Genomic DNA, 16,534 nt, shown 5'->3' with positions numbered 1-16,534 from the left:
AATGGTTGCCTTAGAGTATCCAAGCAGAAAGGTTCACAAACAGACTTCAAGACATGGCTGAAAAACTGCGTTCAAATTCCTGCACCTATATGTATAGGAGGGATGGACTGACAGAACTCTAAGATCTAAGGAGAAGCCACTACGGAGAGGACCAAAGAACACCACAGTATGGCTAGATGAATGAAGTCCAAACATCACCCTCAAAGCGCCAGTTGAGCCTTTGAAAACTCACCCTCAAATCTTAGATTCCAACTCGAGATGGGGAGAGCACACATAATGCTACACTCTGGCAAAATACAGGTTTGAAGTCCAATGCGAGTTATAAAAAATAAATTGCCTCTAAATTGGAGGCTTTAGATTTACATCAGCTACATTGCTGTCCATGCCATTTGCCCCCTCATACATTCATGTTTAGAGACATGTACTGAGACCCACACAGTCTACACGTCATTCCGGCTTCAGTGGTCGCTCAGTCAAGTAAACAGATAAGGCAGGAAACATCTAAGTTTCTAGTATCACTTAATAGGCTGCATCTCTGAACAAAATTGAGAATGTTTGTGACCTATGGGTCTTATGATTTAGCCCATGGAATGGACAGTATTTAAACCCCATGCTGTAGTCAATAAGGGAGATAGTTGGGGCTTTTGGAAGTTTCAAATGTGGTGTTTGCTTGGTGACAATACTGAAGCAAATTAACTGGAATTCATGCTCTTTGAAGGTGCTACTAGCTGTAGTTTCAGAGTAGTAAGGCCATTCTTTTTGTTCTTTTCTCCAAGACAATGTTTCTCTGTGTAGCCTTGCTGTTCTGGAACTTGCTCTGTAAACCAGGCTGGTCTTGAATTCAGAGAGCTCCTCTGCCTCCTGATGCTGGTGTGCAGCACACCATTACCTGGCTAGGCCTTTCTTTCTTTTTTTTTTTTTTTTTTTTTTTTTTTTTTTTTTTTTTTTTTTGGTTTTTCGAGACAGGGTTTCTCTGTGGCTTTGGAGCCTGTCCTGGAACTAGCTCTTGTAGACCAGGCTGGTCTCGAACTCACAGAGATCCGCCTGCTTCTGCCTCCCGAGTGCTGGGATTAAAGGCGTGCGCCACCACCGCCCGGCTAGGCCTTTCTTTCTTAAGGAAGCAGGTAAGGAACCCAAACCCAGAAAGACAATTATCATATGTACTCACTCATAAGTGATTTTTAAACATAAAGCAAAGAAAACCAGCCTACAAATCACAATCTCAGAGAACCTAGACAGCAATGAGGACCATAAGAGAGACATACATAGATCTAATCTACATGGGTAGTAGAAAAAGACAAGATCTCCTGAGTAAATTGGGAGCATGGGTACCTAGGGAGAGGGCTGAAGGGGAGTTGGGAGGCAGGGAGGGGAGCAGAGAAAAATGAAGAGCTCAATAAAAATCAATAAAAAAAATAAAAAGAAAGCAAATAAGAAAAGAGATTTATATGGGGGTTTTAACTAACTGAAGTAAACCAACCAATGATCCTATTAGTCGATCACGAATAAAAGGAAATAAAAAGAATTTACTCATATTAATCCAAATCCAAATATACCTATTTCTAAACTTGTGTCAGGATACTATGAGAAACAAAACCATAGTCTCTGGGTCTTAATGGCTGTCTCAGGCCTTTCTAGCTGTGTTATCCTGGGTAAGTCCCTTAATCATCTCTCTCTCTCTTTCTCTTTTCATTTCTCTCTTTTCATTTCTCTCTCTCCCTATCTCTCTCTCTTTTCATTTCTCTCTTTTCATTTCTCTTTTCATTTCTCTCTCTCTCTCTCTCTCTCTCTCTCTCTCTCTCTCGCTCTCTCTGAGATTTTCTTTATTAAGAAACTTAAGACTTGGATATACAAAACCAATTTCTGGATCAGGAAAAAAAATTAAATCCCACAGTTGAAAAAAGAAACAAAAGAAGTATTGCTGGAGCCACAGCAGAACCAAGAAAATATATTCTTAGAACTAAAAAAATGTTAGATGCTTCATAATTGACCTTTTGATTCAGAATGGCCTATTAAACTTGTGGATCTTGATGTTGAGGTGCACAGGCTAATTAGGAAGTCTTCAGACCTTAGCTGAATTCCATGATGGGCTATTTGGCCTTTGGCTCTTCTTCCCTGTGTAGGAGACAGCAGCACCAGCAACTGTGCCCACCTTCTGGGTGTCATGTTTTTGGTGCGTGAGTCTGCAGGACTGCCTCAGCTTTGCCCTCCTCATGTGGAGCAGCTCAGAATGGTCCATTTCTAGTAGCTTTCCTGTCGTCTTTCAGTCTTTCCGGCCAGATTGGGCTACATTGTTTAGATAAGTGGGAACAAACACTCCCCCAGCATCTGCTCCTGACCCTGGGCAGGTGCCTCAGCCAGCCAGCATGGAGGCAGTCAGGGACCCTTTCGAGTCTTACCTTTCTGTATATAAAAGGAAGCTAAAAGATACACTGAATTATTATCACTTAAAATGTTGTAATAATCAATAAACAATAACCATTAAAAACTATCTCTAGTGTATCACCAGCAGGTATGCCTGAACCTCATATTGAAATGAGAACCGCAGGTGAGAGAGATGGTTCAGTGGGTAAAAGTGCTTGCTACGCTGTGGTTCAATGGCCTTATTTTAGTCACCAGAACTCATCCCAAAAGTCAAATTTAGTGATGCATGCTCCCAGCATCCCTACAGTAAGATGGGAGGCATAGATGGCAGGGTGGCTTGAAGCTTACTGGCCAGCTATCCTGAAATTCATCATGGTGGCAGCAACCAGACAAACGGACTCTAACTTCACGTGTGTGCTGTGGTACACGTGTGCCCACACTTACACACAGACATGCAAGCACACACAAGAGCACAAAGAATAAGTGGGAATGGATGTGCATTGGCTTGCCTTTTACTGCACTCGTCTTCCCTCCCTGCTAGAGGAAACAATTAGTCTGTTCCCTTAAAACAATCAGTATTCAGGCACTTGTTCTCTATGCAACCCTCCCCCCAAAAAGCCTCAGCCTCCTCTGTCATTTATAATTGCCAATGCAGTGTATGGACCACTCTCTTTTTCTCTAAATCCTTTCTAACTCACCTTGCTGACAGGCCTTCCCTTATTGTGGGGCTCTCTGGGGCCTCCCAGTAGATTCTTAGCAAATTGCATGGTACTACTGGGTGTTGAAGAATGGCTGCAGTTTCTAGGAATTACGCAACAACTCCTGGCATTTGAGAGTCAGATATCAAATGTTCCCCTTCCTTGTCTCTGAGGGTACCTGATACTACTATCTTATCGTAGCTAGAGTTCCAGCCACTGGACTCACTTTCTGCCCTTCCTGGCAACCATGTCCCCAGGTGTGCCTCTCCTCGGCAACTATGAGTACCTTGAAGGCTGAGCGTGGTCTCTCAGTGAGTGCCTCTTAACTGCAGCGCTTGGTACAAACAGAGTTTAAGGATTCTGATCAGCAAGCAAAGAAATAAGCCACTACCAGATTAGTCAGCACACATGGAATGCCTTGGCTCTTCGCCAAGCATTATGCTAATTAATGATTTCATAGCTACCGAGATATGTATTTTGTTTGCATTATCTCTTTTGTAGGTAAGCTTTTGTTAGAGACGGTGAGGTCTAAGTCATGGAGAAACTATCAAGACAGGTCAGGAGTGTCAGTGGGGAGAGAAAAGTTTTTTTGTTGGGCCCCTTTAACTTTCCTAAGACAGGTAATTATAGACACATTTTCTTCTGCCTTTGTATAATGCCCACATTGTCCTTGGGGACAGAAGGGGAAAGAGCATTGCCAGCCTTAAGCCATGCCTGGGAAGGGCATGCTTTTAATAAGCTGCTTCCTGGAGACCATCTGAAATAAAATCTTCCGGATGCTGAGATTTTCCCAGAATGGTACCCTGAGAAACTGATTGGGCTTCTTCTGCAATAACATTCAAAACCAACAATTCATTCTTCTTTGAACAGATTCAAACCGCAATGTTTATAAGTGGCATCAGAAGAAGCCATGCTGGCTATAGGCATGAATATTTTCCTTCACAAGGAAACTTGCTCGCATCCTAGCTCTACTGAGATAGCCCAAGACTGATGGGAATGCAGCCCCTGAGACCACTCGTCCCCAGCATTGCCGATCCCTGGGGAATGCTGTCTTTTAAGGTGCCATGGGGATCAGTTGATGAGGCCAGCCTGAGGTCCTTGTGTCATGTCTGAAAGAGGAAACAACAAGAATCTTCATGGGAAAATGATGCAAAAATGAAAATAGCCCAAGTATACAAGTATTATCTAGCACCCTGGGGAGAGGGTAAGTATAGCTTGGAGAGGCTGGGTTGTGTGTGTGAAGCAAGATAATGGGAAAAGGCAACAAAAACTGATTGTAAACTTAGTTCCGGCTGTGCGAAAGATATGTCTGCTTTGCCCCTTTCTCCCCAGATACATTCTCCGAAGTCCTTCCCAATGCTCAGATTCTGTGGTGCTGTTTTCAATTAAATCATTTTGTTGAAAATAAAATAGATTTTTAAAGCATAAAGCAAAAAATTGAATATCTAATAATATTGTAATAGGGGACATTTTTTTTTTTTTTTTTTTTTTTTTTTTTGCCCGTTGGTTGCAGATCAGAAGCCTGGGGATATCAAAGTAACTCTACCCCAATCACTTCCTAGTCTCTTCCCTCCATCCACACCTTCCAAAGAACAATCTGATGATGCTGGAGCCTCAGAAGGGATGCCTCTTTGACTCCGAAACCTTCTCTAACTTATCTCCCCCAACTACAAATCTCTCATGTGGTTCTCCCACTGGCCTAGGGAGAACTCAGCTTTCTTCCTGTTTTCAGTAGATCCTACACCTGTCTCAGAAATGCCACATCTTGTTACCTTGTCACTGCCCTGTGTGTGCACACACGTGATCCCTTCCTTCCTCCCTCCCTCCCTCCCCCCTCCCCCCTCTCTCTGCCTTACCTTCTTGAGACAGGATCTCTAGATGAGCCCAGAGCTTGCCATCTTTTGGTTTCCCAGCAAGCCCCTGAAACCCCAGTGATCCTCCTGTCTCCATCACGCCCGTGGCTAGAGCACCGGGGTTACAGACATGGACGGCCACGCCTGGCTTTGCCGTGGACGACAGGGACCCAAACTCAAGTTCTTGCACTTGCACAGCAAGACCTCTTCCTCCTGACTGAGTTTTCAGTCTGCATTCCGTGTCTTACATTGTCTTTTCTTATCTCTATGCAGAAATGCTCCTCCATCTCTCTTGATGTTCTCCTCCTAATTCTCTCATTCTTGATGTTTTCCGTCTATCATTCTTTTTTGTTTTTATTTTATTTTAATTTATTTTTAAAACTATCTTTTCTCATTTTACATGCCAAATTCAATTTTCCTACTCCCTCCTGTCCTCCTGCTTCCGCCACTTTCCCCCTCATCCCAACCGCCATCCACTCCTCAGAGAGGGTAAGGTTTCCCATGGGGAGTCAACCAAGTCTAGCACATTACTTTGAGGCAGGAACAAGGCCCTCAGCACTATATCTAGGCTGAGCAAGGTATTCCTTCAGAGAGAATGGCCTTCAAAAAGTCAGAACAAGCAGTAGGGATAAATCCTGATCTCACTGTCAGTGGCCCCACAGTCTGCCCCAGCTATACAACTGTCACCCATATTCAGAGGGCCTAGTTTGGTCCTATGCTTGTTCCGTCACTGTCAGGCTGGAGTTGGAAAGCAGTTTCAGTGGGTTCCCCATCATGGTCTTGACCTCTTTGCTCATATTTTCACTCCTCCTTCTCTTTGACTGGACTTTGGAAGCTCAGCCCAATTCTCTGTTGTGGTTCTCTGCATCAGCTTCTATCAGTTGCTGGACAAAGTTTCTATGATGACATTTAAGATAGTCATCAATCTGACTACAGGGCAAAGCCAGTTCAGGCACCTTCTCCACTCTTGCTAGGGTCTTACTTGCAGATTCTTGGGAACTTCTCTAGTGCTAGGTTTTTTACTAACCCCTAATGGCTCCCTCAATCAAGATATCTCTTTCCTTGTTCTCTGTCTCTGTCCTTCCCCCATCTCAACCATCCTGTTCCTTCTGGTTCTCTTCCCCTTTCTCCCTGCCACTGTTTTGTTTGTTTGTTTTTTGTTTTTTTTGTTAATTTTTGGACTGACCAGACTTGCTGGTCACAGATGCAGCCAGCACTTTCATGAAAGGGATTGTGTCATTCATTTTGGGATCCTCAAGGTTTGTGGCAAGTACTGGCCCAGTGAGTGTGTCAAAAAGTGTGCTGGGCTGAGAATGGAAAGTGGACACAAAGTCCCATCCCTAACCAGGAAGCTATTTGTGACGATACCTGCAGGGAAAAAGAAATCAGTTTTCTCAGAGTGTCTCGGGGCTACCAACCACATTCCTGGGTCAGGGTGTATGTCAACGCAAACAGACTCTATATTTTTGTGCACCTTTTGTTTGTTTGGATTTTGTCTTATTGCTTGTTTGTTTTCTGCTTAGTTTTCCTGTCTTAGAGAAAGAGAGAGAGAAAAAAGAGAGATAACATGAGGATGGATGGGGTAGGAAGGTTGGAAGAGAAAGAATGTGATCAAAAAGAATAAATAATTATATTGAGTCCCCCCAAAAAGAAAAGAAAAGATGCTTGGCCGATGGTTCACCTTCAAATCCTTTCCAAATCTGAGATGGTTAAATGGTTTTAATCTATCTAATGCTACTTATTCAGTTTATTAAAATGTTTAATAAGCATAATAATAAGCTAATGCATGAAACTTGGGCTGTACATGGGAAAGACACTATAAGAGGACAAAAGAGACTGCCTTGCTCTGCAAAGTACAGATTTCTTCTATAGATACAAAGAAGTGGAATAAATCTAGTTTTCTAAAAGACAGTTCACTGTACACATTTATTTAGTTTTGTACACTGTCTTCATGTGAATGGGACCAGATTTCTACTTGAGCCATTTCTAATGAAATAAGATAACTGACTAATAATAAAACCTGCTAAAATACCAGCTTAAAGATACAAAAACAGGTGCACCAATTCTAGTTAGGAATGTAATTATGCTGTTACATTTTTTATACTCCACAATTATGTTTAGGAACTCACACAAATAGATCACTGACTTGAAAGAGATGCATAAATTTGTAGCAAAGCTTTATAGTCACAAAAATTATCAAAGAATGCACAAATTTAATTTTTATTCTACCTTTCTTTCATATCCCTGGATCCTCAACCAGTGTTATAGAAGGAAAAAAGAAAAGTATAACAAATGAAAAACTGAACTTAGAACCATTGATGTTATCAAGGAAGGAGCAAATTATAATCTAGCAGCCATCAGCAAGATGATAACAAGGAAGATACCTGGTAAGGTGTTGTAAGTGATTCACCCAAGAAAACTGCTCAGACACAGGTTCAAGCCAATAGAAAATCTTTCATTAGTTGGTCAGCAACTATGCTAGATGTTTGGGACCCGAATCTGGTCCTAAGCTTTTTTTCAGGGTGAGCTTTTCAGCACAAAACCTTCATCCTGGGTTGACATCTCAGCTAGTAAGTAAGGACAGTTAGCCAGAAGTGGAACTACAGAAGCTGAAAAGAAAGGTTGGTACATTTAAGGATTTTCCCACATCTGTGGGCTTTGGTGGATTAGGTCTTTGTTCTTACTGCCTACGTGTTGGGTTCCAAGGCTTTAAATGGTATGTCCATCATGGTGTCTGTTGAGCTAAGGTCTAGAGGCCTACTAAGGTCTGGAGACCTGTTCCAAAGGAAAATGATTGCTAGAAAACCGTACTTACACTTTCATACCAGCAAAATTTGCTCCTGCATGGAACAGAACAGAAACGGAATTTTTCCTGCTATTGGTAATAGAAACGCAAGTGCTTTTTTAAGTATTGTGGAAAGGCAAATGTGTGTGTAATGGCAGTTCTACTCAGCTGTTGCAGAGTGGACCAGGACCACATCTGTAGATTCTGGGGATGGAAAAAAAAGAATGAACACAGACAAGCAAGACAAAGGCGAATGAGAACTCTATGTTTTAACCACCTAGATGGAATCAAGCTTCAGTGCACTCCACTCCACTTTGATGAGACTTTGGTTCCGTTCCCAAATTTTGATCTGTTTGACGAGTCTCCTGTGAGAATACTCTGAAAGTGTTCTCTTAAACAACAAACCTATTTTTAATGGTGGGGCCAGTCTTTGTAACTGAGTGTGATTGGGGCTCACAACAGAAAGCTATGTTTGGAGGAAGTCTGCACCTTTCCATGTATACCCTCCCTATGTATATAACTGCTTCTCTGTTTTCACATTCAGTGGTCCACATCACTGTCTTATTCCCTCCAGCTGTAACCTTAGTAACAGCTCCACATACATCATCACTGTAGTCACCAAAAGACTTTCCAGTTAGGCACTGCAGGGTCTCTAGCCCTGTGACCGAGGTCACTTTGTATCTGCTATTTGTTCAATGTACATCACCATCATCTTCCAAGTTCGTTCTTTCATCTTCTCCTTAAGGCTTAATATCATCCTTAAGAAGTGAGTAGTCACAGAGAGACATTAAATTACTATATGGTTGGACAGAGCCTAAAAGTCTCCATCAGGATCAAACTTAGGGATCGATTAGAGCTTTGTTTGCCATGTTTTGCTTTCATTCTTTTAAAAACAAAAATACAAGCAGAGCACCCAACTGTTCCGTAGAGGATGCTTAACACAGTGTTCTGGGTTAGCAACCCCCTGATTAAATAATATTTTTATTGTTTCCTGTAGGGGTAATTTCCGATTCCACAGCCACCATCTTGGATCAGTCTGTTCCCACATTTGATTAAATTTTTGGATGCAATTAATTGGTGTGGGATGTCCTTCTGTATATGTGTTGCTTTTATTGATTAATGAATAAATAAGCTGCTTTGGTCTGTGATAATGCAGAGTAGAGCTAGGTGGGGAAAACTAAACTGAATGCTGGGAAAAAGAAGGCAGAGTCATGAGAAACGATATAGCCCCACCAGAGACAGATGCCATGTAACATGCGGGCCTGCTTATTGGGGTTTCTGTTCTCCTACCAGGTCCCACAGCTATTTGGCCCCAAAGAAAATTACACAGAGGTCTCCATAAGTTATAAGCTGATTGGCCCATTAGCTCAGGCTTTTTATTAACTCTTGTAACTTATATTAGCCCATTATTCTTATCTATGTTAGCCATATGGCTCAGTAGCTTTTTCAGCAGAGCAGTTCACATCCTGCTTCTTTGGTGTCTGGACAGGACTGGGGAGGAATGGACATTCCCAAAAAATGGACTATGGATATTTTCCTTTGTTAAAAGAAGAGGGGGAAGTAGTGTGGGACAATTCTATATTCTGTCAATTATGTTTTTAATAAATGCCGATTGGCCAGTAGCCAGGCAGGAAGTATAGGTGGGACAACCAGACAGGAAGTAGAGGTGGAGCAATGAGAACAGGATAATTCTGGGAAGGAAGAAGCCAATTCCTCCCAGTCCTGTCCAGACACCGAAGAAGGAAAATGTGACAATACATAGATTAACGTAGATAGGTTAGTTCAGGATAAAAGAGCTAGCTAAAAGCATGCTTAAGTATTGGCCAAATAGTGATTTCTGAGTGATTATGAGTCTGGTTAGCCAGGAATGAACAAGTGGCTTCCAACAACAGATTGGCACTCCAGCATGTACTAGGTAAATCCACATAAAACTTGAGAGGCCTTGAAAGTAATTCTAGACACTAAAAAATAAAATTTAACTGCATTTTTCTTAGTTATAATAAAAGATAAAGTAGATAAAAATATTGTAACTGTAATTCTTGCTTGATACCTGTTTTATATAAGTAATTTTACTATGTTAAAGTTAAAACCTTTTAATTTAAACAGAAAAGGGGAAATGGTGTGGGAAGTCCTTCTGTATATGTGTTGCTTTTATCAGGTAATGAATAAAGAAGCAGCTTTGGCCTGTGATAGGACAGAATAGAGCTGGGTGGGGAAAACTAAACTGAATGCTGGGAGGAAGAAGGCAGAGTCAGTGAGAAACCATGTGTCCCCACTGGATATAGACACCAGATGGATCCTTGCCAGTAAGCTACACCTATGTGGTGATAGATAGATTAGTGGAGATGGGTTAATTTAAGAGATAAGAGTAAGCCAGAAATATGCTTAAGCTATTGGCTAAACAGTATTGCAGATACTATAGTCTTTATGTGGTTATTTCAATTCTGGGTAACTGGGAATGAACAAGTGGTTTTCAACAACAATTAACCCACCTGTTTTTCAAGTATCACTTTAATTATGTGTGTGAGTGTGTCTGAACATGTGTGTGTGTGTGTTGGGTGGTAAGGATTCATATGGAAAAGCCAAAGGAAGACTTATTTCCTTGAAACAGGGTCTCTCACTGAACCTGAAATTCATAATTTCGGCTGTGCTGGCTGAGCAGGGAGCTTCCAGGTTTTACTTGTCTCTACTGCACTATTACGGTTCATGCAACCATGCCTGCTATTTTTATGTGGAGGATGGGTGATCTAAACTCACAGCACATAGCATGGCAAACCCTCTTACCCACTGAGCCATCTCCCCAACTGCTCAACATGATTTTAATGAACACAGTCCCCCATACTCGCTTTCATGATCTGGAGGGAGGCTCTGTCTCTGCCCCGGCTCCTCCAACAACAGCTATTAGCATTCTTACACTTCTCTTCCCTCCATATATGCACAGAATTTTTTGTTTCCTAATCTTAACGTGACAGATTAGAAGAAAAACATCTTTAGAACTGATTTCCAAATTGCCAAGGAGATGTACTTTTCTCTTTGAAGCTCCCTTTGAGCAAAGATGCTATCACAATTCATTAGAAGCCGGGGCTGGTGGGATTTTTCTTACTCCATGGTTATGCATCAGTTTCTTCCTCCCTTTTCTCTCCTGCCTCTCCTGTCCCCTAAGGAAAAGAATGATGCTCTTCTTTCTAATTTATTCGTGATCGCTGTTTTTCAAATATGGGTTGTGATTAGAATTAAAAATCAGAGAGATCAGTAAACAAATTTCAGAGTACTCCAATACAGAAAGTCCTGAAACATAGAGGATGGTTTAAACACTACATTCTAGAAAAAAAAACAGAAAGTATCTGGTATATTCGTTATGACTGTGCTGCCAAAAAAACAGATAAACAATAACAACAACAAAAAACCTTCTCTAGAGCGATTAGATGGTCAGCCCATTCCTCTTTGAAGGCTCCCAGTCAGAATCATGCAACATTTTTCTCACAGGGAAGACCTCTGTCTGCAATAGGGTGATATGTCACTATGACTTAGAATTATATAGACTGTTAAATTTTCTGCAGCCCCTGTACACAAGAAAGATCATCCAGAGTCACAGGGAACACATTGGTAAACCCAGGATTCAAATCTGGTGTTTCTCCGTTACAACCAAAATAACTTCTCTAAACAGCTTCCACGTAGACTAAAACTGCCACCCTTCATGTCGCTTGTTTGTTTGACCTTTGTCTCCAGAAAGCTCTTGGGAAACATCAATTCACCCTTTGGGAATATGGTGTATTCTTATGACATCCAATTTGCTATAAATTGCTTTAAGTTTGATTTTCAGTTTGGTTCCTAGTCTCTAGCAGAAAGAACTGAAGGGAAATGAGGTTTATTAGATAGAAACAGGTGTGAAAGGACATCAGAAAGGGGATGGGAGGACATTCTAAGTGTGTTTTGTAGAATGTGTGTGATCTGTATTATGATAATTATGGGGGCAAAAAGAAAGATATTCTAATTAAATCAACTGAGAAGCTGGAATAACCACAGTTAAATGGCCTTTTAAGTTTTCTCTGCTGAGCAATCTAGAAAGATCTTGAAGGGACAGCTAGGTATGATGACATCTATAGTCTCAGGATAGCAGGCACAAGCAAAGATTACCTAGCAAGACCCCATCTCTACAAAGAAGAAAGGCAAACTGCAGAGAATAAATTTGCAAAGCATATCTCTGGTAGGACTCACATAGAAAACTCAAGGAACTCAGTAAAGCAAAGGAAAATGCAACTGGACAATGAATAAATAAATGCAAAGGCAATTGCGCAAAGCACATGTAGGGAGTAGGTAGAGACGCAGAAAGATGGTTGTCATGGTCCATCATGAAGGCAGTAGAGATTCCATCACACACTGGGAGGGCCCTATTTGTGGGCTTGTGATAGTGACTGCTGGCAGGGAAGGGCACAAACAGGTTTCTCACACATGGCTGATGGGAAAGCAAAGTGGGGAAGCTACTCTAGGAAATGATTTGACAGTTCCTCAGAAAACTAAATATAAACTTAACTTCTAACTTAGCAATCACACTCCTGAATATCTATTCTAGAAAAATAAAAGCACATGCGAACTAAAAAAATATGTATACTAATTTCCTTAGAAGGTTTGTTTGCAATAGCCCAAAGTTGAAAACAACTCCAGAATCTTTCAAGGGATGAACATTTAAATACTGATGGGGATGTAACATGGAAATGAATGGCCATTGACATGTGCAATATCTAATCTCCCAGCAAAAGTATGCTGAGTGAAAGTAAGCCAGTCTTAAAAGCCAATCTCCTTTCTGTATGGTACTATTTTATATCACTTGGAAAGAGACACATTTACACAGCAGAAGACAATGGTTGCTGAGGGATGAGGAGAGTACCTCTCAAAAGATACAGCAGGTTATTTAGGCTGGAGCTATAACATGAGGAGTCATTAACATGTAGATAACATTGATAGAAATGAGATTTTTACGAAACCCCTTTGGAAGAAATGAAGACAGAAACAAGTACAAGGACCAAGCTGTGCATCCTGAAACATACACTTAAAAAATACACAGCTTCACCAATGCACACACAGAGGCTCCTCCACCACATACTCAGCCTATGTCTCTTCTGTCTGTCAATGGCTGATGGATACTGTTGTGTGTGGTTCCATGTCTAAGAGCCTCAAGAATGTAAAAGCAGACCTAAATCACCATATCGAAGGCAGTTCTTGAATGCAACATAACAAAGAAAAATGTATAAGACTGTAGTGCATTTTTCTCCATCAAACATTGGCAATTTCCCTCCAGTTGTTCAAGCAGCTTCTTCTTTTTTTTTTTTTAGGATACACAAATACTTTTCTTTTCTTTTTTTTTTCTCATGGTTTATTTTTTTATATTTAAAAATTTCCATCTCCTCCCCTCCTCCTCCCCCTTCCCTCCCCTCCTCCTCTCCCTTCCCTCCCCTCCTTCTCCCCCTTCCCTCCCCTCCCCTCCACCCATACCTCCCCTCCCTCCCTCTCAAGGCCAAGGAGCCATCAGGGTTCCCTACTCTATGCTAAGACCAAGGTCCTCCCAACTCCCCCCAGGTCCAGGAAGGTGATCGACCAAGCTGAGAAGGCTCCCACAGAGCCCGTCCATGCAGAAGAATCAGAGCCCAGCGCCATTGTCCTTTGCTTCTCAGTCAGCCCCCGCTCTTGGCCACATTCAGAGAGACGGGTTTGGTCGCATGATCCATCAGTCCCATTCCAACTGGAGTTGGTGATCTCCCATTAGTTCTGTCCCACCGTCTCCATGAGTGAACGCACCCCTCTCGTTCCTGACTTTCTCCCTCATGTTCTCGCTCCTTCTGCTCCTCATCAGGACCTTGGGAGCTCAGTCCAGTGCTCCAATGTGGGGCTCAGTCATCTTCCCCATCTGTCGCCAGCTGGAGGTTCCCTCACGGTCCTGACTTTCTTTCTCATGTTCTCTCTCCTTCTGCTCCTCATCAGGACCGCCAACGGTCCCTTTTCCTATTCATAAAATTATGAATGTTTGAGTGATTTACATATTTAATAAGTGAGACATCTAAAACTCTTTACATAAGCAATTCCTCACTATTATCAAAATTAGAAGATCAGAAACAAAGTGTGGCTGACTTGCAGATGTCTAATGAAGCTGCCATTGAAGTTACTCAGACTCTCACTGAGTGGTAAATGGCAAAGCAAACAGAGCAAGGGCCTCCTTTCTGGGTTGTGGTAGGGTAATACAATGATCCAGCAAGCTGTCTTCCTCCAGTTCCCTCTGATAAAGTGGCTATATATGAATTTTTGTCTCACCAAGTTCTTGCAGTGTCCCAGACTTTTCCATGTATTTCTTGCAAATTCCTATGCGCATCTTGTGTCTCTAAGGAAAGCCAGAACCTCAAATGTAGTACAGTTCTTATATTCTGATTCTATTCTTTTGGAACCTCAAATGTAGTACAGTTCTGATATTCTGATTCTATTCTTTTGGCTATGCCAGTTGCTGGCACTCCCTCTAAAGGAAGGTGCTGGGGGAGCTGCTTGTTCGTTTCCTGGCCGCCCTATTTATTCTTGGTGGCTGTTCATTTGTTTCCCAGCCACCCAGACTCCCAAAATAATCACACAGAAACATATTATTTACAATGCTGTTTGGCCATAGCTTAAGTGTATTTTTAGCTAGCTCTTATATCCTAAACTAACCCATCTCCATAAATCTGTGCATCACCATGAGGTCATGGCCTACAGGCAAAGTTGTGGTGTGTCTTTCTCCTGCACTTGGCTACATGGCTTCTCCCTGACACCACTTACTATCTCTCTCTATATATCTCTTCCAGCTTGGCTATATTCTATTAATCCATTATTAATCAATGGTATATGGAGGGGAATCCCACATCACCTCCCCTTTTCTGTCTAAATAAAAAGGAAGGTTTTAACTTTAACATAGTAAAATTATATACAACCAAATAAGTATAAAGCAAGAATTATAGTTATAATATTTATATCTACTTTCTCTTTTATCATAACTAAGGAAACCTATAACTATAGCCATTCTTCAACTCTGTCAAAGACTCCAGAAGGATATAATGTTACCTAAGTAAATAGGAAGTACATTGTAAGCAACTTTCAAAACTCTAGAATTGACAGAGACATCTTGCTGCCTGGAGAGTCGCCCAAAGTTCTTCTGTATTGTTGGGGCACCCATCTTCAGCCTACCAGCCCACAGTATCCAACAGATTTTTCCATGAAGCAAAAACTTTCAAAGACAGTTCTGTCTACATTGGCAGTTGTCAGTCACTTTCTTCTGTGTTCTCCAGAATGTCTGGCAGACTCTTTCAGGAAGCAGGAACCTCAAAGGACTGTCTCACCTTCTTTAGTCAGATTCAGCTTTATTTTTAAAAAAATTAACTAATGGTATGCAGAGGGGAATCCCACATCAAGAAGGTTGGCCTGGCAAAATGGACATGTTCATTTTTTTGTTTTCTACATTGTTCTCAAAACCGGGCTTATCTGGACCAGCTAGTGCAGAACCTCCAGGCACTCTGAGGATTGAAGGAGGTGATGGGCAGCCCACTGCCCTCCAGAGTCTGCGAGGTAGCAGAGGTGGCATGGATTTGCCCTTGTCACTGCTCAGAATGGTGCTCTTCTTGTTTGCTTGCCTCCTACATGAGTGCAAGCGAGGAAAACCAATGCAAAGCACATCACTGCAGCTTCCAGGCTGAATGTTCCCCAGTAGAACCCAAGTTTCATAAATCAGGATCGTTTCTACATATCTTTCCAGTCCTCTGGGCAATACCTCTCATGTAGTGAGGGTCCACAATATTTTAAATATTTAAGTCTGCTGAAAACATCTAAACCATGTATTTACAGAAAACTCCCTTGTTAATGACTAAGCCTTGGGCAGAATTTGTCTGTAATTTAAACATATACAGAGTTTTCCCCTCTATGGGTAGAATTTTATAGATCATAAATTCAAATGCTGAGACATTTAAAAGTTATTTATTCTTACTGTCTCAACCAGTCCTCTGGCGCTGATCCTATTGACTCAACAGAGCTTAGCTGAAACTGGCACTAATCTAACTAATAATATTTTCTATTTTTTCCAGGACCTTTCTGCCAAGAGCTTTAAAACAGCAATGAGGTAAGCAGGAAAAGGCCAAATCCTGAACTTTGCCCTTTCATCTGGCTACTGCAAGGTTTTCTTTACTCCAGACTTATCCTCAGTTCTGTTGAATCTTGGGTCCACAGTGACTCAGTTACAATGGTCTTTCATTACAACACCTTTGTGGCCTTATGCATATAAAGCATAAATACTTGAGACAACATTTACAAAGATGGTCAAATCATATTGAAGAATAAATGCCATGGCCATAATTACGGACACTCCTTTGTGTTTGGCTTTGCCTTCTTTGTTTTACTTACAGTAAGTGCACTGATGAGTGCTTCCAGAAGATAGAAATTGCATCTTGAGTCTCAAGAAATTCTTTCTTACTACCATGTCATCAGGAAATCAAAGTGGCCCAAGCTTTAGTTGCAGACACCATAAGACTCAACTGGGTGTTGATGGAGACGTCTGTCCTACCCAGTCCTGCAACCATTCAGTCCCAAAAAAACACATAGAGGCTTATATTAATTATAAAGTGGCTGGCCTATTAGCTCAGGCTTATTATTAACTAGCTCTTACAACTTAAATTAACCCATAATTCTTATCTATGTTTAGCCATGTGGTTTGGTATCTTACTTGGTAAGTCATTCTCATCTTGTTTTCTCTGCATCTGAGTGGTGACTGCAGACTGAGCCTTTCCTCTTCCCAGAATTCTCCTAGTCTGGTCACCTGGCTATACTTC

At 41.5% G+C, this 16,534-nt stretch overlaps 1 pseudogene; it reads right to left on the bottom strand.

Annotated features, from left to right (window-relative positions):
• Nucleotides 1-4,133: 4,133 nt before the first annotated feature.
• Nucleotides 4,134-8,748, bottom strand: LOC119827074 (annotated as a pseudogene).
• Nucleotides 8,749-16,534: the final 7,786 nt, after the last annotated feature.

This window comes from Arvicola amphibius, chromosome 12 (genome assembly GCF_903992535.2).
Source record: "Arvicola amphibius chromosome 12, mArvAmp1.2, whole genome shotgun sequence".
Taxonomy (NCBI): Eukaryota; Metazoa; Chordata; class Mammalia; order Rodentia; family Cricetidae; genus Arvicola; species Arvicola amphibius.
Note: the sequence above shows the minus strand (reverse complement) of the source record. Positions and strands in the feature narration are given on the sequence as shown.